The sequence below is a fragment of the Pinus tabuliformis genome, chromosome 2_2 (assembly GCF_031772625.1).
Source record: "Pinus tabuliformis cultivar Carrire ecotype Pingquan chromosome 2_2, CPIR1, whole genome shotgun sequence".
NCBI lineage: Eukaryota > Viridiplantae > Streptophyta > Pinopsida > Pinales > Pinaceae > Pinus > Pinus tabuliformis.
In genome coordinates this window covers 248,587,828-248,612,205 of record NC_142300.1, presented here as the reverse complement: position 1 = coordinate 248,612,205, position 24,378 = coordinate 248,587,828, and the positions used below count along the sequence as shown (strand labels likewise).

The window sequence follows — 24,378 nt, the reverse complement described above, 5'->3', positions numbered from 1 at the left end:
AATTAGATCATTTGAACATTCTTAATGGCAATATACCCACTGAACCTATCCCCAAATAATTTATTAACAGCACTTGAACGTATGTCCAGCAAGTTCAAGCAAACTTGCACTCCCATGAGGTCAGTTCAATCCAATCTTTTACTCACACTTGGTGAGATCGTCTGTCATAAACATAATAATCAAAAAATATATAATAAATGATAACAATTTAATTAGTTTATTGAAAATTCAAAGGGCGCATCCCCCTTCACCTTCTGATCAGTCAATGCATCTAAGTAGACTGTCACAAAGCCCACTGTAACCCATCATTCTTATCAATCATTTATTACTCTATAATATATATACCTTCCATATATTTGCAGAGAATTTGCAAGTTCAGTGATAAACAGGTGTGTTTATCTCACTCATTTCAACCTCAAGTTGTAAATTGCTTTGTTGAACAATTTCGATTTCTTATGCAAGCCAAAATTCGTTTTGATGCAAACAATTTAGTACACTTGCCCACTGTAGATTGGGTCTGTTGACCACAATTAGTCAACAGTTCAAGAATCAGAGTACAAAGCAGCAGATCAATCAATGTCATCATTCAGCTTCCAGTTATATCATTGTAAACCCAATTTCTGCAAAGTTTATTGTAAATGATGCTAGTATGACCATTGAATCATGTAATTGCACCTAGGTAAGCCTATGATTTTGTCAAAGGATTTTATCCTAGGAAGTTTTTAACCTCTCCGAATTATGTGTGTTTGTAAACACGGATAATCGACAGAGTTTTTCTTCCAGCTTAAACCCCAAAGCTAGGGTGGAATTCGTTGACAAGGTCTTAAGTGAGTCCTAGTGTTTATCGAGTCGATGTAAAAGTGTGTTTAGGAATAATTTTAGGACATAGTCCCTCATAATTAGAACACCATGGCTAAATTATTTTATTATAAGCACACTTGGTTTCATACTAAATCACACAGTGTCGCAGAATTGGGTAATGTCTTGAGAGTCTAGTCTAACTGTGTATTTCCGCTTCTAATGGTTGAATTAAATTGTAATATCTTGATGTAAAAATATTTTAGTGCATGGTCGCTCATAGTTAGACACCATGGCTAAAATATTTGAGAGTGGGAAAAATAAGTAATCCCCTATAGAGCCAATTAATTAATTTTTCTGGCAAAGTTAAATAAAAATCCTAAGCCAAAAAATTAATTAATTTTGAGTCAAGAAAAAAAATTATAGAGAAATCAAAATCTCTCCTAATGGAAAATAACTCTGTTACACGGGAACCACTCTCGAGAGGTGGGAAACCCGTTCTAATGGTTCCCGCACTCCCGGGAGCTTTGGAACTGTATGGGAACGTTACCTTTTCAGCGGGGAAGTTCCGAGAGCTTTGAAAACTGTTTTTTTTGGAGTTATGGCGTTCCCTAGGGTCGAGGAATACAAAGCCTGTAGAGAAATATGTTGAACTGCCTACAAAACATGAGCCTATGTTGAAACCTTCGCAGGAAGAAAGGCCAAAGACATGTTTAACACCAATATCGTTAATTGAGAAAATGGAGCAATCTCTTGATGGGTTAAGGAAGCGTGTGGCACCTCAATGTAAGGGCGATATCTAGGATGTCAAGCTGATGAGTATTTCTTTTGTTGTTTATGTATATATATCACAGAAGATTGTGTGTGCATATTGTATGTGGCAATCAATGCTTAAACATTAGAGTTGTTTTTTCTTGTAAGAATAACTAGAGAAACATGTCAGAGAACTGATAATGAACTTGACATTTTATATATATAAAAGGGAGAGACTCTGGGAGAGAGGCACCCAGAGAATATATTTATATATAAGAGAGATTATATATTTATTATTTATATATTTAAATTGATTTTAATATTTGAGTATTTTGAATCAATATTAATTTTGATTATTATATAAATTATATAATTAAAAAAATATTTTAATTTTTAATTTTTTTATTATATAATATTACCGCTCCCGATTAGCCGTTTCCTGTAAATTTTGGGGAAACCTCTAGCCGTTCTAGAAACCCGTACCCAAGTTCCCAACGTTCTCACGTTCCAGAAATTCATGCAACATAGGAAAATAATCAAGAATTCGTGGGTCAAAAAGGAATCAATTTTTGGAAGTCCTCCACTAAGAGAAAAATGGATATTTTAAGAATATTTGAGCCCTTCGACCTTGATGGTCAAGTCAAAGTCAATTTTTTGAGGAAATTAATCCACAATATTAATTTTTGGATTAATAAAAACTGGTTTTTGAGAGAAATTCGAATTTTTCCTCAAAAATAAAAACTTGCCAGTGGAAATTAAAAGATCAAATTATTTTCGACGGTCAAGATTATTTTCACAAGGATCAAGCCAACTAGATGTTATTTTCCACTTGGAGGGGTTTTCTCTATATAAAGAAGCTATCATGCTTCTATTGGATCATCTGATCTTGGGTGAAGTAATGTTCTATTTATATTATGAGTTAAGTCTATACTGGAATTCTTTTTCTCATTATAGAAAGACTTTGGGGTTTCAATTCATGGTGTTCTTCTATCTATTGATTTGTGGTATGTGCTAGTTTATTTGTTTATACTCTATATTGTGCTAAATATTACAACAGTTATTTCATTTGTCAGCGATAAGAACATTCTATTGGTACAAGTTATCTTAGGTGATCTGATTCACTATATGATCTAACAGTTTTCTTTAAAATTGAATAGAGATTTACAGGTACACTAGCCCTTGGGCTCCAAGTTCAGAGATTGTGGAGAAGGGTCGACCTTGTTTGAGCTTTAGGCTTTCATTGTGACGAGTTATTTTGCAGCAGGGTTTTGGCTAGGGAATTTATTTAAAAATTTCTCAAAAAATTTATTTGATCCTAGGCTACAAAGGTTTAGTTTGCTAATGAGCGCTAATATCAAATTTTGTAAATATTGTAAATATTTATAAATTAATCTAACCCTTGTTTTAATTTTGTAGCACTTGGGGTTTTGGGATTTTTTGGATTTTTTGTATATATTGGGGTTTTGGGAATTCTTTCTATTCATTTGTGCAAGTGAATCCTTAAGCCTGCACATTACGTGCATGATACGACGGCTGGGGCAGTTGGCTTTCGCACCCCCCAGCCGTGTTCGAGTCCTGCGGCGGCCCCTCGCTGGGCGATTTGTAACGGCTAAGCCGTATTCTGCTGGCTTCGGCCATTAATTCTGCTGGCTTTGGCCGTAAATTCTGCTGGCTTCGGCCATATTGATTGTAAAAAATATCTGTAGGCTTCGGCCATATGAGGATTTCTCTCTGAAAAAAAAAGTGAATCCTTAAGCCACCAAAGAGAATCGAATTTTTTGTGGTTTTCACTTCCCAACAAGACATCCAACCTCTTTGACGAAAATCGTTGGTTTTATTGAAGTAAATCTAGGCCTAGGAAGGCAAGATCTAGCATCTAGCCCTCCAACCTCAACGCTCAAGCAAGAAAGGAAGATGTTGGCCTTAAAGACATGAATTTTGGCATTTTGTCATGATTTTTGGCACTTTTGGTTAATTTTTTTGGAGTTGCATATATTTGAAGTGTTTTAGGGGCCTATAAACCCTAGCCGAAACCCTTTTCCTCATTTGTGTGAGTCGTTGCCCTTGTTTCCCCTTGCCGCAAACCTTTATAAGCCCTGTTGCACTCGATTTGTCAAAGTTTCAAGGAAACGGAAGTGCCAAATTTTTTCAACAAAATCGGATCATCTATCAGTAGTCTACGTGCGTAAACCCATTCTACAAGTTATGTAATGTAAATGATACTAGTAAGACCGTGAATTTATGTAACAACCTAGGTAAGCCTATTATTTTGGCGAGAGTTTCATCCTAAAAGGTTTTTGGTCTCACTGATTCATTTGTGTTTCTAAACACAGATGGTTCGCATAGTTTTTCCCTCTAACCTCACCCCAAAGCTAGGGTGTAATTCTTCGTCAAAGTCTTAGGTGAGTCCTAGTGTTTTAGTCGAGTCTTATGTAAAAATGATTTGAGAATAATTTAACCTAATTGGCTAAATTATTTTATTACAAATTACTTGGTCTACTAGATCATATTGTGCCGCAGATTAGGTATGTAATTTCAGGGTCTAAGCCGAACAGGTATTCCCCCTTTGAGGATTGAAATTGTAAATATTATGTAAAAAATATTTTAATGCATGGTCCCTCATACCTAGACACTGGTTAAAATATTAGAGGGTGGAAAAATAATTAATCCCCTCATGTGTCAATTAATTAAATTTTCTGGAAAAATTAAATTAAAATCCCAAGCAACAAATTTAATTAATTAATGTCAAAATCAAATGTCTAGAAAAATTAAATTATGTAAGTGGAAAAATTCGTGGGTCTTAAAAGAATTAATTTTTGGAGGTCTTCCACCAAGGGAATATTGGATATTCCAAGAAAAATTGGACCATTGGACCTTGGTGGTTAAGTCAAAGTCAAATTTTTGAATAAATTAGCTCAAAATAATTAATTTTGAGATAATAAAAATGGAATTAAATGATAAATTCTAAAATTCCTCAAAAGAAAAAAATTCAATGGCAAAGATTAAAAGATGATAAAGTATTTTTCAACAGCCGAGATTATTTTGACAAGGATCAAACAAATTAATTGTTATTTTTCCACTTGGAGGATTTATCTATAAATTAGAGTCATTTAAGTCTCTAGCCATCTGAATTTTGGTTAAGCAATTGTTGTTGAAGCATTTGTGTAAACTATTGTCCCCCTGGGTACTATTTTTTCTATCATTATAAAGACTTTGGAGTGCAACTCGAGGTGTACTTGTTCGCTGATTTGTGGTATGCACTGACTATAGGCTTCCTATGTTGTGCTTATAAATGATTATTTTGACATAAACACATAGTGTTTGCAGGTACTTCAGTTCTTGATCTCTAAGTTCACAAACTATGGGCAAGGATCATTTTGCTTAGATCCTAAGTATTTACATGGTGGATTAAATCTTCGCTAAGACTATACAATGCATGGGGTTTCTAAAGCATTCTCAGCAATTTATCAAGGAAAGAAAAAAAAGGCATAAAAATATTTTTCTCAAAACTTTAACTTTTCAAAACACTTGTATATTTTGTAATTTTGTAAATATAATTTGCAAATTATTTTTTCTAACTTGGGTTTTGAGCTTTTAAGAATTTTTATATATATTTGGGGTTTGGGTGTTTTATTTTCATTATTGTAGGTTGAATCAAGAGATCAAGCTAAAGTAGAGTTACATCTAAGCCCTTCAAGGTAAGATCAAGTCTCTAGAAAATTTTGCAGGGCTATCCACTGAAGGTTTAGCAGCAAAATTCAGATCTGGAAGAGAAATAATTTTTTGAGACAAAGGTTTCACTTTTCAAACCTTCTAGACCTAGATCCACCCCTCCTAGGGCCACCATCTTCCCCCCTTGACCTGTGTTAGCCTCCAGAGAGCCAACGTCACCCTTTTCGGCCCTTTTTGGGTAGGTCATAAGCCCTAAAGGCCTCGGCCTCCCTTCCTAGCCCCTACACAGAAGGTTTAAGGCCTTAAGTGGCCTCGTCGTAGGCTTGAGGAGCCTCGACCTCCCTCTGAGACCCTAGACAGTTTCCTTAGGGAAAGTCATGGGCTCTTTAGCCCCTGAACCCTAGCCGTTTACCTCTTCTCCCCAAGTGTCTAGCCTTTTGAGCCTCTCTCCCTCCAACGTTGGCCTTGGCAGGTGTAATGTTGACTTTCTTTGGCCATTTTACCCTAGTTTTCCCTAGATCCATATTTAAAATTTTCAAGACTAATTCTTTGGTAGATTTGCACAAGAAAGTTGCTGAAAAGACTTGTGTTTTTTTAGATGCAAGATCATTGGATAAATTTTGGGCTACTTGGGCAAGTTGATCTTCAATGCCTTGGGCCTAGCGTTTGATCTCTAAATCCTTATTTTGTCTCTTTTTTATTACAGTAGTGACAACAGTGATAATTAGGCCCTAAAATCACATATAACTAGGTCAAAATCACCCTAAATTGCAAAATCTAAGTTTTCATGAATTTTGGCCACTTGGGCAACGTAAATCCAGCGTAAATCTGATTTTCTGTTTGCTGAAATTACTACATAAATTACTGAATCAAATCTGCAATTTTCTGAATCACACATATAAAGAGGGCCTCAAAAGTTGAATTTTTCAACTTTGGCAATTTTTTCCTATTATTGGGCATTTAGGGCATTGGTTGTGGCATCATTAGCTTGTTGATCTGTTAGTTTATTCACTGTTGTAATAACTTGTTTCAGATATAATATATCACGGAATACATCATCATAAAGTGGGCTAAACACGTAAATTCAAATTTTCTAGTCATTAGAATATTTTATGGTTCATAGGTTGGGGAATCTAAAGTCACTTTCTTGTTGTTGTCATAACTCTAATAAAGTGCTTAAATTTTCTTAAGTTACTGCTGATTTGATTATTGAGATCTAACACTTGTCTCATTTCTAAGTTTTAAAAAAAAATTCTAAATTTTGCACTAAAAGTACTCCTGCACATAAGCTCTAATTCTTTGATCTTGTGGTTGGTATAAGTTGCTTCAAAGGATACTCGTGTGTTATGGAGTAACCGACAAAGGATAAATCAATGAATGGATATGAGTGGCCCAAATAATCCCTTTCCTAGAAGAGCTTGAAGGATGGAGCTTGCTTGCTTTCTGAGCAAGGTACAATGTATTCTAGGGAAAGGAAGGGAGGATTTGAGGGTTTAGGTTTAGGGGATATGACTTATGAATGAGTTTCTCAATCCCTAAAATCCTTGTTGAAATTGGTATCCCAGATGGTTCTTAAAAAATTGTCTTTTCAAAGGAACGGGACCGCATGGGGCCAAGCAAACCCAGTCTAGGTTTGGGGAAAGAGTATGGCAACTAATGATGTTCTTACCCTAGACAAGGTGGAGGAAAGGATCAAAGAAGGATTTTCAATTGAAGGTGTTGAATTGATCCTATGAGGTACTAGCCTTGGGGATGCTAGGGAAAAGTTTGATCTCGGAGTTAAAGTGTGGCTTTTCTCCCAACTCCACCGTCGGAATGGTTTAAAAATTGAAGAAGGCCTTGAGGGGAAACCCGCGCAGGATACCCTATTGAACTTTTTGGAGGGATAGTTTTTCAGGAAAATGATACCCTAGGTGACCCAACGTGGCTAGACCTGGGAAAGAGTGAAAAAGAAGTGATTTTAGGTGACCACATCTTGGTAGATTAGTGCCTTAATCTTGGGAGAATTGAGTCTATGATGAACATGAGTGAGGACATTTGGTTCTTGGTCAAGAAGGAGATTTCGTTCATATTACATGGCTCATATATTGAAAGATGCTATAATAGAGACAATTCCACAATTTAAAGCAGTAAATACATTCAGCAATTAGCCCTAAAAATAGCGAAAATCCCAGTCCAATGTATATGACAAAGTAAAGCAAGAATAACATTAAAAGCATGTACTTACATGTAACAGAATATATCCAACCATCCACAATTGACAAAAGAGAAGCTCCAAGATAAGATACACCAATATCCACACACCAATATTCATCCATAAAGCTCAAATTCATCCTCTAGAAAATGTGTGAAATTCTCAAGAGAGAGAAAAGATCCAATCCAAAGTGATGATGAGCAAATGAACTCATCTCACTTGTATCTATACAGTAATAAGGAGTTCCAATTAGTCTCCTTGGCCTACATAAGCCCCGAAAATAAAATAATGTTCTAATAATTCAACTTTTGGTGACAATCCCACCAAACTAGCTCATAAATAAAAGAATAAGTCTCTTAAAAGGTCATATAATAATCTATGCATATCGTAAGGCCCTCTAAGAGGCCTAATGAGGTCCATAGGTGCCATAATGAAGAATAGGTCCCTCAAAAGTGATGGACAAGGGGTTGGCCCCTTGTAATAATATGTAGTGCTTCAAATGACATGTGAGGGGGCACACAAGTCTCCTCATGGGTCTCCAAACAAATCGAAGATAGTTGTAGATCACCTGTAAGGGCTAGGATGATGGTGTAGGTGATGCCACATCATCCTGCAAGTCCTGGAAGTGTATGGTGCACATATGGGGTCAGTTGTACATGATGGACCAGGTGCATCTTTCTCGTCCAATAATTGAAGCACGAGCAATCTCTGAATGGCTGTGGGAATCCATGGAATGTTGTTTGCTGATGTAGAGGCCCATGGCTCTCAACACACACCCTACATGTGCAAATGTAGACCTTTGGAGGGTTAGGACCGTGTATAGAGAGACCAAACCCAAGACAGAGACCATAAGCAATCCTGCATAAGATCCAATGCGTCCCCTAGCCTTCTAGCACAACAAATATTAGAAAAATCGAGTAAATGAACTTACCAATCATGGACCACAAGTGGGGACTTCATAATGGCCTGCCCTTCCGTAATGGGCTAAGGGATGTGCTAATGTCTCCTAAACTCCAAGAGGGGTTAACCAAGAATCCTATTAGGTGGTTTCTACTTCTAAAAGGTGGTGGCATGTGATAGAAAGGTGAATGAAGTAGGGGATGAGAAGATGCAGCCTTAGGTCATACGTTGGGGTATAAGGGTGGCTAATAAAAGGGAAGCACACATTTGGGTTTATAATGTATAAGAGGGAGTAACCGTGGTAAATGAAGTGCCCCGGCCTTGATTTTCCACCCTTCTTTATATTCCTTTTTCCCTTTTATGATTTTCTTTGATTAACTGCTCGAGGCTCAAGGGGTATGAGCATGATGTATAAGATATAGCAGTAAATACCCCCTTTAAACGTAGGGTGGTTCATTGCCCACCAAGGATTGGGATAATCATGGGTTCCTATATGATGAAGGAGGTTCATAGAATCTGTAGGAACCAGAGTGATGGCCATGATGATGGGGTAGAGCTCATGTATTGGATTTTTCCCACGTGCTAAATGTGTTTGTCCTGGCCATCTTCTGCATTTTGTGATACATTTTCCTATTGAATATGGCCAAATGGTCAATAAAAGAGATCCAATGGGACTAGAATGCAAGGTTAATTTCCAAAAGGGGTCTAGGGAACAAGGGCATAGACCTAACCCATTCTTTCTGTCGAATCCCCCCATTAATCTATGACCAGAAGTGTCCATGACAAGCAAACTACAATACTCAAATGGCAAATGACAAGGCATACCTTTAGGTTCAGGAGGCCCACCTTCAAACATACGATCATGGCAGATGGGCGAGGGACCATATGGTTGGCTCAAGTGGTGGAGAAATGGCATAATGAGCTAGCATGTGGCTGCAAGGGGTTGTTGGTTGTCAGTTAAGGACCATCTTGGAGAGAAAAAAAAATATTTCTAGCAATATCACCCACAAAATGGTGGGTAACATCTAGCTCCAACTAGGACGTGATCTCTCAAAGAAGTGGGAGAAACTACAGGATCCAAGAGAACTCCAACAATCCCTCGGTTACTGTAGACCTATCATCTACACATATAATAGATGAAAAAAACACAGGGCAACATGTTTTCGTGGCGTCTCATGATCGCACATGCTATTGTTAGGTCATAAAATCAACAAAAAATAAAAAATGAAAATATGCATCTATCTATCATGAGAAATATCATATCATGTTGATTCTAATGCAAAACTCATCATGCAATGCATCCTACCCTAACATGCATATGACGAAGCTATTATTAAGTGTAATCATAAATCCAGTGCAACCAACATATCACCAAGTCAATATAAATATGCATGCCTATATGATTACTCATGCAACAAATCCCAAATCGAATGCAAACCCAAACACATGGAGGATGTTTTGGGCAGGAGGTGGGAAAATATGATGCCCTCACATGGATGATTATGTGAGAAGATGTAAGAAAAGTATGTAATCTAGTCCATGAGATCTTCTCTTGCAACCAAAATATAGAGATGTCAACAACCAAGCTCATAAACTGTTGATGGATGGCAACCTCTGGCATATCACTTCCACCATTGTCCTTATTATTTACGTCATGGCTTATGGCCTTCATTGGGTTATGATTAGTAGGAAAGGGAGGCCGACAAGATGGAGAAACATAAGTAGGTTGCACATGATGATTACACTGGAGAGGGAAGACCATGGAGTGATCAAAACCCTGAGGGTGCATCCAAGGAGGAAAAGTATAATCAATGAAGGGCTTCTCCTTGACACTATACTCGGGAGCAGGGAAGGGCTCATAGTTACTTGAGATCATATGACCAGGGGTGAGGGAATTACTTGATGAATACTCAAGATGATGAGCAATTGGAAAAAGGGAAAATGAAGTATTGTATTCAACGGGTTGTGCTTTCCCAAAATCATAATCTAAAGGCTCAAGTGATTTGAACATAGAATCATACTCAAGAGAAGTGGGAGCCTTATCAATCTCCTTAGTATCAAAGATTGGACCTGACCTAAAGGGAAAATTGATCACTTCCAACTGCCACTCTTCTTGCAAAGGAAAATGAAGATTCACTTTCCCAAGGCTATCAATGGGTTATGTCATCATAAATAATGCCCGAGGGGGAGGGAAGACCAATCTCATCCTCATCCTCCTTATCGGTGTCGTAAATGGGAGCACAATCAAATTGAGGACCAGCAATTTCCCATGTCTCCTTTTCAATGTGGAAATAATCTTCAATTTCATCTTCCAAGGGGCTAATGGGATCATCTTTCTCAAGGTTATCAAAAGAAAATTCATCGGGAGTAATATCCTTGAGAAAGGTAAGGTTGGTCTAAATTTCACTTGTTGATTTTTAATGTACCTTGGACAAGTGGTTTCCCATGGGTTAGACTCTACCTAGGGAAAAGTGTCCAAAATAATTGTTTTACTAAGTGTGACTTTATAAAGTGAAAGTGACTTTATAAGTGTTGAAGTCAATGTTAAATTATAAAGTGAAAAGTGACTTTAGCCATAAAGTACAATGTGGGTACTTTATTTAATGGGTGAGTTAAAAAATAAAAAGTGAAAATTAAATGCACATGAGGAGATTGGAGAAAGGAGGCTGAATGCCGAAGAAAAGTTTTGAAGGAGAAATTTGTTGCAGCAAATTGAAGGAGTGATATCTGGGCAAAGGTGGGCATGGAAATCAAGGTTTAGAAGACAGCAAAAGGTACAGTACGAACATAATTGAATGTTGTGAGTTGCACGTCGTTCAAGAAAAGTTTATAAAAATAAACAAAATATAAATATAAATAAAAAAATAAGAAATTGAAAAAAAAACATAGAGTCTATACAACAGTATGGAAAACTGTACAGTTTGTACAGTCGTATCCGTACAATACATCTTTTCAACTTCAAGTGGGCATGGAAATCGAGGCAAAGTGGGCACTGTTTTCAAGGAGTTTTGAGTTGAAGAGATAAGTTGTATTTTGTTGTTTTGTTTTATCTGCAAATGTATTTTTCCTTAACTTGAAAGATAAATAAATTTGAAGAGCTCCCTAATTAGCTAAATTATTTTATTACAAATCATTTGGTCTACTAGATCATATTGTGTCGCATAATTGGGTAAGTTATTTGAGGGTCTATAACAAATAGGTGTTCCCCCTTTGAGGGTTGTAAATGTAATATCTTATGTAAAAAATATTTGAGTGCATAGTCTCTCATACTTGGACACCATGACTAAAATATTAAAGGGTGGAAAAAATATTTAATCCCCTAAAGTGTCGATTAATTAATTTTTCTGGAACTAAAATTAATCCTAAGCCAGAAAATTAATTAATTAGAGTCAAATTTAGAGTCCTAGACAAATTAAATTCTCCAAGTGGAAAAATTTGTAGGTCTTAAAGGAATTAATTTTTGGTGGCCTTGGTGGTTAAGTCAAAGTCAATTTTTTGAGGAAATTAGCTCAAAATAACTATTTTTGAACTAATAAAAAATGGGTTAAATGAGAAATTCGAAAATTCCTCAAAAATTTTTATTTCAATGGCAAAGATTAAAAGATCATCAAATTTTTAACAACAGCGGCGATCATTTTGATTGGGATCAAGCCAACTAGATGTTATTTTCCACTTGGAGGATTTCTCTATAAATTAGGAGTCATTTGTGTCTCAAGCCATCTGATGTTTGGCTAATGTAACTCTGAAAAGTTGATGTCAATAATTGTTCTGCTGGGAACGTTGGAATAATCATAATAAAGACTTTTCGGTGCAGTTCATGGTGTCTTTGATCTATTGATTTGTGGTATGTGTTGGGAACGAGCATTTCTATATTGTGCTTTGTAATTGTTATTAATCGTTATTTCATTGTAGGTGATAAGAACATTCTATTGGTAAGTTGTGGGCTTATCCTAGGTAATTTGATTCACTGTGTGTTCTAACAGTTATTTTTTGAAAAATATATAGTGTTTGCAGGTTCCCCAGCCCTTGGATTCCAAATCACAAACTGTGGATAGAGGCTGACTTTGTTTGGGTCCTAATTAATTTTTATGGTTCTCTAAATTCATTAAGGTTGTAATTTCTAGATTTATCTTTCAAAATACATTTAGCCATTATCAAAGATATATAAAAATTTAATCTATCCAAATTCCTTCACGCATTTCACATGTATATTTTGTAAAATCAATTTGTACAATATACTTGTAAATTATTTTAAATTTCTAATCTTGGTTTTGCAGTTGGGGTTTTCGAGGTTTTGAATTATTATATATATATATAGATTGGGGTTTTGGGCTATTGTAAATTCATTTGTGCAAGCGAAATCAAAGGCAAATAGTTGGATTAGAGCTAGATCTAGGTCCTTGAGGGCAAGATCTAGTCTCCAAATATTTTGTAGGGCCAACTATTCAAGAAATTTTGCAAGAATTGAAGATCTGGAGCAAAATAATTTTTTCAAGCGAAGGCTTATAAAGTTTTCAGGGCTTCTAGGCACAACGTCCTCCTCCAAGCCCAGCGTTAGCCTCCTTCCCTCTTGCGTCAACCTTCTATGGCCCTGCGTCATCCGCTTTAGCCTCTTTGAAGCTTGTCATAAGCCCTAGAGGGCCTCAGCCTTCTTCCCAACCCTTACCATTGGCTTTTAGCACCAATTTTGGCCTGGCCACAAGCCTTAAAGGCTTCGGTCCTCCTTCCAAGCCCTAGATGGCAACCCCTTGGGGTTTTTTGTGGGTCGTTAAGGCCTCTAAGACCTGGTCGCAGACCATTTCGGCCTCCTCCCTCCTTCGTCCTCCTCTTATGCCCCTTGTATCAGCCCTATTAGGCCTCCCTTGTGTGCCTTTGCCTCTTCCTTGACCCTCTAGCCCTTTTATTAGCCCTAGTTTTACCTCTATACATAAATGATCTTTTGGACTGAATATTGGTGGGTTTTACGGGGAAAAATTAGTTCAAGTTTGGTGTTTTCAGATGCCAAGTTGCTAATTTTAGTTAACAGTGGTATGTTATATTGCTTAGCACAATTTACTTCAATGTTCTTTAGTAGCCCAATAACAAAATCCAATTATTTCTATCAGCAATCACATCAACCATTAATCACATTGATAGTAAATGCAGATACAACATAGAAAAAAATGCAGAATACAAGCCAAGACAAGAGGACACCAGATTCGGTGGATGTCAGGGTAAAACCCAAATGTGGGGGGAAAACCCTTTGATCAAATCTTTTTATTATTATTCAATAGTTCAGCAGAGAGAAAGAGTACAAAATTCAAATAGACTAGCCCAATACAAATTCAAATCAGTCCTGTCAAATTCCGCAATCAAACTTCAACCCTAACCAGAAAGTCAACACTGGTCAAAACAACAACAAAACACCTCCTTTGAATCTCGATCAAAGGCATTGCAATTCGGCCTCCAGCAAAGGTCAAATTAAACCCAAAACAGTCCCAACAACTCTGGTCAAACTCAGTCAAACAGCAGACAACCCTGTGGTCAAACAAGCTTGCGGTCTACACAGGTCAAACAGCCCCAAAATCCTCGATTTTTATGCAAGAAAATGCAGCCTAGAGAAACTGAAATTTTTCCCTCAAAACCATAGTCAAATTCGGTCAAAACAGCCTCAGTCAACGCTTGTCAAAAAGTTTGAAATTCGGTTTTGTTTCAGCCTAGAAATTTTGTCCTCCTAGCCGCATGTGTGAGAGAGTGAAGATGCCCAAGTTGTACGAACCAATCTGATGAAGAGAGAGAAATATGTTTGAACTTTGAATGAATGATGTCCAAATGAGGTGTGAGGTCTCTATTATTTATACACTTTATTGTGGATGAAGAGACATCCATTGGGCTTCTTGAGCCAACATTAGGTTGAGTCTAACCAAAACAATTTGCAAATGTGAGGGAATAAATTCAAAATCACACTTCTGCTTGTCTGAATGAGATGATCTTTATATCAATCTTGGACCTCTAGAAAAGAGGAATCCAATGCAATCATCATCTCCATCAAATGAGTTGTCCCAAGGTGGAATTTGAACCTAGTTGCCAATTTTAACACTCCCTCTCAACTAGGGACAATTCCACCTACCAATCCATCTATCATCATTATGCAATCCTGTCATCATGTACCATCTTTTTCATCTTTACTCTGCTCTGTTGAACCATGAAGTAATAATGAAGAAGAAGTGATCGAGAGTGAGTCACAAGACCTTACCACTCTTCACTGACAAAATTCAGTCAAAAGGTAGAACCTCAAATGATCCCAAATCAAGTCGTTGAACACCTTGCATCCTAGACATACGGAGTACGAAAGTACACGATGTGTCCACCGGTAGCAACGTTTTAAAAAGCGGTTGGAAAAATCAACCCGGCCAAGTAACTAGTTCGGCCGACCGGGTTAATACTAGCCGACCAAGTTGTACACAACTCGGTTGGCTCGGCCGAGTCCGTATCAACCCGGTCGAGTTATGTACAGCAGCCCAGTCACTTAAAAAAATGTGGATTTTTAAATTTTTTTATTATTTGCTGAGTGTGGGGGACTCCAAAGCAATTTAGTTTTTGTTTTGTTGGTCTTTGGGGTCCATTCCCCTCTTCCAAACCCTATTTAACCCACTCAACCCCTCTCATTCTCTCACAGCCATCTCATGCATTTGAGTGAAAATTTCAGTGAGAATTTGTGAGGAGTTGTTGAGTTGGTTTTTGGAGAAGCAGTGAGGAGTCTTGGGCAAGCATTGTAGCTGGAGTGAGGAGCTTCTTGGGCAGCCATTTGGAACAGCATTGAGGAGTTGGTTTCTTCGGGCAAGCTTGAGGAGGCAGTTTGTGCTTGGAGGTATTTTCTTTCACTTGTACAAATCTGTTTTTGCTTATTAAATTTTATGTGCAAATCTAGAAATCCTAAAGAGTGTTTTTTGTGAAAGAAATGAACATTGAATCAATGTTTCTTTTTTCTTTTTTCTTTTTCTTTTTTTGCAGATTGTTTGCTTTCATTTCCAAGTCAAAAAGTGGCACCTAGAGTGAAAGATGCTACTTGCGCATATGTTGAAATGGTTGAAAGTCAAATGCATTGCAAATTTTGCCATAGGAAAATTAAGGTCCTGGGGACATTAATAGGCTGAAACAACACTTGGCGTGGATTAGAGGCCAAATTACTCCATGTACCTCACCAGAAATTAGGGAGATTAGGAAGGAATTGTTAGCCAGCTTTGAGAAGTTTAAAGAAGATAAGGCTAGGCAAAAAGAGTTAGAGGTTGAAATTGGGAGGAAGAGGAATGTACAAAAAATGATGGCTACCAACCCCCATTTTGAATTTGAGGGTTCTTCCTCTATCCCTTGTACTGATGCATCCAACCCCTTCCGATATGTTCCTCCCTCTTTTGAGTCTATTCAAGAAAAGGGAAAGGGTAGAATGAAAAAGTGTGATATGAATATCAAAATTTATTTCACTCCCTCCTCTCCATCAGATACACATGATCCTCAAGCTAGTAGAAGTCAAATGCAGCCCACTTTAGATGACCATTGGAAAAAAAATTGAGGGAGACTACTTGTGATTACATAGCTAGATGGTGGTATGACGCTGATATCCCCTTCAATGCTTCCCGTTCACCATATTATGAGCCTATGTTTGATGCCATACATGCTGCTGGAAAAGGCTTCAAAGGCCCTACTATGCATGAGCCAAGGGGGTATCGTTTGCAGAAAGAAATTTCATCCATTAGTGACTATTTGAAAGATTTCAAGGACTCATGGGCAAGAACAAGATGTACCATCAGTCAGATGGATGGACTGATCAAAGAAACTGTACCATCATAAACTTTCTTATCTTCTACCCACGAGGAACCATGTTTTTAAAATCAGTTGATGTATCTGATAAGGTAAAAGATGGGCAATTGTTGTTTCAGCTATTGGATGAGGTTGTTGAGGAGGTGGGGGTGGCTAATGTTGTTCAAGTCATCACAGAGAATGCCTCTAACTATGTTCTTGCTGGTAAACTGTTAAAGGAAAAACACAAGACCATCTTTTGGACCCCATGTGCTGCACATTGCGTAGACCTCATGCTTGAGGATATTGGAAAATTAGATTGGGTCAAAAACACTATAGATCATGCCAAAAGCATCACAAAATTTATCTACAATCATTCATGGATTTTGAGCCTCATGAGGAAACACACTAGGGGCAGGGATATTATTAGGCCTACCATCACTAGATTTGCTACTCATTTTTTGACATTGCATTCTATGCTTTCACAACATAGAAACTTGCAAAAGATGTTTTCTAGTGAAGAATGGAATCTAAGCCAATGGTCTCACAAACTGGAAGGCAAAGAATTGAAAAAGAAAGTTAATGAAGAAATATTTTGGAGAAAGGCAGCAGAGATTGTGAAGCTTGCTGAGGTACTGGTTAAGGTGTTGCAGTTGGTGGATGGGGAAAGATTGGCTATGGGCTTCATTTATGAGGCTATGGATCAAGCAAAGGAGCAAATAAGAGGGCATACAAGGATAAAGTGGCTAAGTATGGGCCCATTTGGGCAATCATTGATGAAAGATGGAACAATCAACTCCACCGCCCTATACATGCAGCTGGGTATTTTTTGAACCCACGGTATCATTATAAAGCTAAGGAGGCAGGAGCTTTGAGGGGGGAGGTTAGAGATGACTGATTGACTGCATTGATCACATGATCCCATTGGAGTCTAATCAGCTGGAGATACACTGACAGGTCACAACCTTCACCAATGCCCCGAGTACCTTTGGGAAGAACCTAGCAAAGATTGCAAGAGAAGCAGATGAGCCAGGTAAACAAAAATTTCAATTTTCAAATTCTTAATAGTTTTTTTGTTAAATCATTTATAATTTGAAAGTTGGATATAATTTGTAATTTTATTGAGCTAACTCATTACACTCCTATGTTTTTTGCAGCACAATGGTGGGAGGCTTTTGGTAGCCATTGTCCTGAATTGCAGAAGTTTGCAATTCGTATTTTGAGTCAAACTTGCAGTGCTACTGGGTGTGAGCACAATTGGTCTGTCTTTGAGAGGATTCACACAAAGAAGAGAAACCGTTTGGATCAAAAACGGTTAAATGATCTAGTCTATGTCCAATACAACCTCCGGCTCAGACGCAACCAATTGTTGAACAAAAGACCTGATTCAGATCCCATTGTGTTGGAAGACATTGATCCAACATCAGATTGGGTAGTGGAGAGTCATCCAACAGAGTTTGCTTCCGATGAGGATATGGATTCTGAATTACAGTCGATAGCATCACTCGAACATGATGTTTAGTTGAATGCAGATCCTAATCCACTTGTACTAGCCTCAGCCTCACAGCCAACAAGTCCTCCAGTTGCAAGCGCTTCCTCTGCTCAGCCATGACAGAAGCACAGCCACATATCTCGTCTATCTCAGCTTGCATCTGTTGCACAGCCTGCTAGTGCTACCACTTCTACAGTTGCAGTTGCAGATGATCATGAGGAGGAGCCATGGGGGCCCCTATCTGACTCTGATGATGATCCAGAGATTGATCCACATGATCTTGGCTCCTCTGGTAGTAGCTACTAGCCAGTAGTACTAATCATAGTTTACTTTTGTTGTAGAGGCCATTTCTAGCCTCCTTGGTTATGTGCTTTTGTTTTGATCATGTATGTATTGGACAGTGCACTGCGTGCCATTTTGATATAATGGATATATTCATGAGCCTACTTTGATCATATGTTGTCTTCCATCTATATTCTAATGCTGTGTGTTTGGAAACATGAATGAAAATCATTAAAATTATGTTTTTTTATAGAAAAAAAATATTTAATGTATTTTTTACAACGACCAAGTCATTGAAATCGAGCCGACCAAGTCGATACCGAGTCGGAGTCGGAGTCAGAGTCGACCCTTGTCCGAGTCGGTGTCGGTGTCGAAGTCGAAGTTTTAAAACATTGATCGGTAGTGCTATGGTCCCTATCCACATTTACCAACTCATTGGCCAGATGAGAGATACTTCCAATGAGTCCCGGACTAGATGGGTAGGATCTACGTTAGGGCATCAACAAGAGAAGGTGAACCACTCATACTGCTTATATGCCATAGGAAAAGTTGAACCACTCATCCTATGCATATGTCAATCGTAGGGGAAAGTGAACAACTCACCCTACACACGTGTCTAGTAGGGGAAGGTGAACCACTCACCCTACACACAAGTCACCATGGGGTATCACTAGGAAGGTGAACCATGGACACTGTAGATAGCGCACCACATAGGGGAAGGTGAACCACTCACCCTATGGTCGCTCATAGCTCCAAGAAGTACCCCAAGCCCCCAGAGCTTAGTGTCCAACTCATGCAGGACCCTCATAGGAGGGTCTTTCCACGACTTCAAGTCTCTCAGAAGGTTAAGAATTTGACCTTGCTCAAGGGCTTCGTGAGAATATCTGTGACCTGCTCATCCATCCTGATGTGATGGAACCTTATTGCTCCCCATTCAACCATATCCCGGATAAAGTGGTACCTAATCTCAATGTGCTTGGAGCAGTCGTGGAACACAGGATTCTCTGAAAGGTGAATCCCACACTTTGATTGTTGCAGAAGATCACAGTGGTATCCAGCACGTGTTCAAATAGCTCACTGAAGACCTTCCTCAACCAAACAGATTCAGAACAGGCCATACTCGGAGCAATGTATTCAGACTTGGTAGTGCTTAAAGCAATCGATTTCTGCTTCCTGCTCATCCAAGATTGATCTGAAAATGGGGCTCTTAGGCCTCTTGTCTAATCTACAAGAACCTCTCCCACTTCCTAAGCTTTAAATTTTCACAAGTCTTAATGATTAACCAATGCGGAATTAAGAAATGCTTGAAAATATGGGTGTATGCTTGTATTTGTTTTAAACTAATTATGTGTTGTAAATTAATGTGTTGAAACTGATATATAAATGCATATAACAGTAAATAAATGTTAAAATTGGCAACCAGGGCAAAACTTCATGTGGGTCATCTTATTCATGGCTAATAATATTTTTATTAGATTCCTCTCGTCGAAAGGTGTAGGATTGATATAAAGATCATCCAATTCCGATAAGTATTCATGGAGATATGAATTTATTTTGATTATGGAATTATTATCAAGCCGACCTACAACTCATGTAGGCTCAGAAGCCCAACAGTCGCATCTATTCACCCACCAACGTTGTGTATAAATATAAGAGGACTTTTCCTCATTTAAACTCACTCATCTCATCACATCTCTCTCTCTCTACGGCGCAGATATGAGTCTCTTCTCTACTGCGCTGAAATGGGTCTCTCTCTCTCACACATGTGAAGCCGGAAGCTGTTGAATCTGAAGTTGCAACTGCAGAAGTAGAGATTGACTTGCGTGGCCTAGAACATCTCCTCTTTGGAACTGCGTTGTAGGTTCATCTGAACCTCCTTTGAAAGCCGCAACTTTTGGTGGTGGAATGAAATCAATCCGACGAACGGTTTGCAAGATATCGACTGCCCTAGTTTGAAGCCGGAAACTGTTGTAACTGCAGAAGTAAAGATTGACTTGTGTGGCCTAGAAGATCTCCTCTTTGGAACTGCGCTGTAGGTTCATCTGAACCTCCTTTGAAAGCTGCAACTTTTGGTGGTGGAATGAAGTCAATCCGACGAACGGTTTGCAAGATATCAACTGCCCTAGTTTGAAGCCGGAAACTGCTGAAACTGAAGCTGCAACTGCAGAAGTAAAGATTGACTTGCGTGGCCTAGAAGATCTTCTCATCTGAACTGCGCTGTAGGTTCATCTGAACCTCCTCTGGAAGCCGAAACTTTTGGTGGTGGAATGAAGTCAATCCGACTGTCGGTTTGTGAGATATGGTCTGCCCTAGTTTGATAATGAAGCCGCTAATGCTGATGCTACTGATCTAGGGTTTGCTACTGCTGATATGAATCAGATTTATTGTACTATTTCTCTCTGCTGAATTATTGAAGATAAAAGAAGATTTGATCAAAGGGTTTCCCCACACATTGTGGGGTTTGTCCCTGGCTAGCCGCCACATCTTGTGTCTCTTGTCTTGGCTTGTTTTCTGTCGATCATTTAATGTTCTATCTGCGCTTTACTTTATGTACATGTGATTGCTAATCGGTGGAATATAATAAGAAAAAGAAGTAAACTGTTATAAGCATAGAACATACCATAACTTAACATGGTATCAGAGCTGAGGTGAAGACAAAGCCCGAGCAATAGCAAGAGCAATCATTGAAGAGAAGATTGGCAAGGCTATCCTAAAAGAACTATGGGGTCCTCAACACTCTTTCCTGCCGAAGACAAGCTCCGTGAGAAAGCTAACTATCACAGATGAAAGATGTCTATCGATCTAACCCTTGAAGATCAAGGAGTGCTGGACCATGTAAGAGGCAATATTATTGAGCCTTCATCAAATGCATCTGCTGCTGCCTGGAACAAATGGAAAAATGGAGAAGTCAAAACAAAGAAGATCATCCAGGACTCTATCGACAAGCGCTTGGTGGCCTACATCTCTGATCTAGACACCTCCAAGGAAATCTACGATAGACTGGTGAGTTTATTTAAAGTTAATGATGCAAATCAAGTTTTGTTTCTTAGAAATAAACTGAGGGAAATTAAGAAGGGTAAAGATGAAAGTATGCAAGCATACTTCTTAAGAATCACCGAGATCAAGAACGATCTCCTATCAATTGGGGAAACTATTACTGACAGAGAAATGGCACTCACAACTCTTGAAGGATTACCATCTGAATGGTATGTGTTCAGGACTACTCTTCTGAACTATAATGTAATTCCTCGTTTCGAGGAATTAATGGCTAGATGCCTTCAAGAAGAAACAAGGGAAGAAGTGTAAGAAATGCCCATGCCTAAAGGTCCTCCTGCTGCCTTTTCTTTTCATACAAAGAAAAGAAATAATTCCGGGACTAAATCAAAAGGAAAGGCTGGACCTAAGGCTAGAAGAAAATGACGATGTTACATTTGCGATAAAGCAAGTCACTATGCAAGGGAGTGCCCTGATAGAAAGGACTCACTCTAGGACGATGATCAAAATCCCTCTGATGGCAATCAAAGGAATGACAAATTCAACAGCAAAGGTAAGAGGAGAGCTGGGAATCAAGGAAGAGGACAAGCATTCAAGAAGGCCAGAAATTCCAGGATGTATTAAATGCACCTGACCTCAAAAAGAACCTAGTGTCCATCTCGGGAACGAAAGACAAAGGCTACAAGGTAACCTTCAGCGATGGCAAAGTATGTATATGGAAAAATAATGTTAAAGATGCCTTTACTCTTGGGTTTAGTGATTCATTATATCAAGTCGATGGAAGTCTGCTAGGTGTCATGTCTTATGACACATCTCTTCAGTCCGAACTTTGGCATTAGAGGTTTTCCCCCCTTCATTATAAAGCTATACTCGGTGTAAGACAAATGGTGATAGGGATGCCCGAATTCTGAATAGAGAATGAAGGTGTATGTCCAGGATGTGCTGAAGGAAAGCTCAAAAAGGGGACCATTCCCCTCAAGCCAAAGCAAGACCTCTGATATATTACAATTGGTTCACTCAGGCATACCTGAGGTTGGCATTAAGAGGGAGACTACTACACCACGATGATGGAAGCTGTCTGGGTCATGCTACATGATCAAAGGCTTCTGATGTTTCTATGGGCTGAAACACCGCACGATGATGGAAGCTGTCTGGGTCATGCTACATGATCAAAGGCTTCTGATGTTTCTATGGGCTGAAACTACAATCACCATCGTATATGTACAAAATTGATGCCCTCATCAAGCATTGGGTTCCAAGACTCCTAAAGAAAAGTTCACCGCAAGGTGAACAATCTTTCGACTTTGAGGAGCTCTCAAGAAGCCAACACCAGGGAACCGAAAGAAAAGGATGATGAATCAATGCGTGATGTAGAAGAACCCATGGATCTGATAGATTCTCATCCACATGAGCCTTCCTCTTCTAGGAAGAGGCCTTCATGGCTTCGGGGGATACTTGATGATGCTAAAGGACATGCTGCACCCTGAGGAACCTTCCGTCAAAGTAAGAAACTTAATAGGTATCAAGGATACCTGACCATCATGAGCACGATCATACAAAATGAGCCTTCGTCATTCTCAGATGTCGTCAAGCATCAAGTATGGAAGGATGCTATGACCGTAGAATATGAGTCTATTATGGAGAATGATGTCTGGGAAGTAGTTCCCAGACCCTGGACAAGACAATTGTTACTTCAAAATGGCTTTACAAGATAAAGCATGCAGCAGATGGAAGCACGGAAAAGTATAAGGCTCGTTTTGTTGCTCGAGGTTTCTCCCAAAAGGAAGGTATAGACTATGATGAGATATTTGCACCTGTTGCCAGATATACGACCATCCGCTCGATCATAGCCCTTGCCGCTTCACAAGGATGGAACCTACATCAGATGGATGTCAAGACTGCGTTCTTGAATGGCTCGATCAAAGAAGAGGTCTACGTGGAGCAACCCGAAGGATTTGAGATTTATGATCGAAAATCTCATGTATGCAAGTTGAAGAAAGCTCTCTATGGGCTGAAGCAAGCACCCCGAGCATGGTATCAGAGGATCGATAGCTACTTGATGAAGCTGGGATTCACTAGGAGTGAAGCCGATCCTAACCTTTACTTTAAGGTTGAAGATGACAAGCCTCTCATACTGGTATTGTATGTGGATGACCTCTTTCTAACAGGTGCAGACCCTCTCATTCACAAATGTAAGAGGGAGCTGGCCTCTGAATTTGAAATGAAAGACCTAGGACTGATCCACTACTTCCTAGGACTTGAAGTATGGCAGAAGCCAAGGGAAATTTTTTTATCTCAAGGGAAATATGTGGTAAAGATATTGGAAAGATTTGGTATGATGGACTGCAAGCCTGTGACTACCTCGAGGATCTTAACTTTTAGAAGTTATATGGTAGTGATGTCGGACCAGATTTGGGAAATGCCTCTGAGTTTCATAACTCATTCGCATTGATGTTCTTGGTGAACCTCCGTCCAAACATATTTTTTGCAGTTAGCATTGTGAGCTCATATTTGGTTGAGCCTCACTGGATTGATGCCAAGAATCTTCTGAGATGTCTTCAGGACACAATCTCTCATGGATTAAGATACACTGCCGAAGATGTGAGACTACTTGGATATACTGATGTTGATTGGGCAGGCAGTGTGGTGGACCGTAAGAGCACTTCCGGGTGCTGTTTCACCTTGGGATCTGCTTCGATATCCTGGACGAGCAGGAAGCAGAAGTCGGTGGCTTTGAGCACCGCCGAAGCAGGATATATGGTTGCTAGCATAACCTCGTGTGAGGTAGTCTAGTTGCGAAAGCTCTTCAGTGAGCTATTTGGATTTACATTGGATACCACTGTGATTCTCTATAACAACCAGAGGTGGGATTCGATTATTGAGGAATCCTGTATTCGTCGATTGCTCCAGCAGATAGACATCATCTTGGATATGGTAAGTTGATGAGCAAGGAGGCTCCATCGCATTAAGATGATGTACAGGTTGATACACCTTGTCAAAGCCCCGAGGAAAGATCTAATCTGTGATTTTCCCAAACGAATTGGAGTCGGTAAGAAACCCTTGTACAAGGGTCCTGCATGTTGCATACATTGAGCTCTGGGAGCTCTGAGGGCTTGCGGTTATTACTGGAGCAACATACGACCACAGGGTGACTCACCCTCCCCTGGTGATGCACACTGGAACAAGATGATGCGCTCTCTTGTGGGACAAGATGATTCCCTCTCTTGTGGAACAGGATGATTCGCTCTCCTGTGTAGCAGGATGACTAGTTCTCCTGTGAGGCCTGGATTGATGTGTTCTCCATGGCGATTGTAGCAGGATTGATGTGTTCTCCTGTGAGGCCTGGATTGATGTGTTCTCCATGGCGATTGTAGCAGGATTGATGTGTTCTCCTTTGAGGCCTGGATTGATGTGTTCTCCTTTGAGGCCTGGATTGATGTGTTCTCCATGGCGATTGTAGCAGGATTGATGTGTTCTCCTGTGAAGCCTGGATTAACGTGTTCTCCATGGCGGC

The 24,378-nt window shown here is 39.1% G+C and overlaps 1 protein-coding gene across 1 annotated transcript in view; it reads right to left on the bottom strand.

The window, feature by feature from the left end:
• Window positions 1–24,378, bottom strand: part of LOC149192223 (histone acetyltransferase GCN5-like) — a 413,833-nt gene that overhangs the window by 189,217 nt on the left and 200,238 nt on the right. The gene's annotated exons all lie outside the window — the stretch shown is intronic.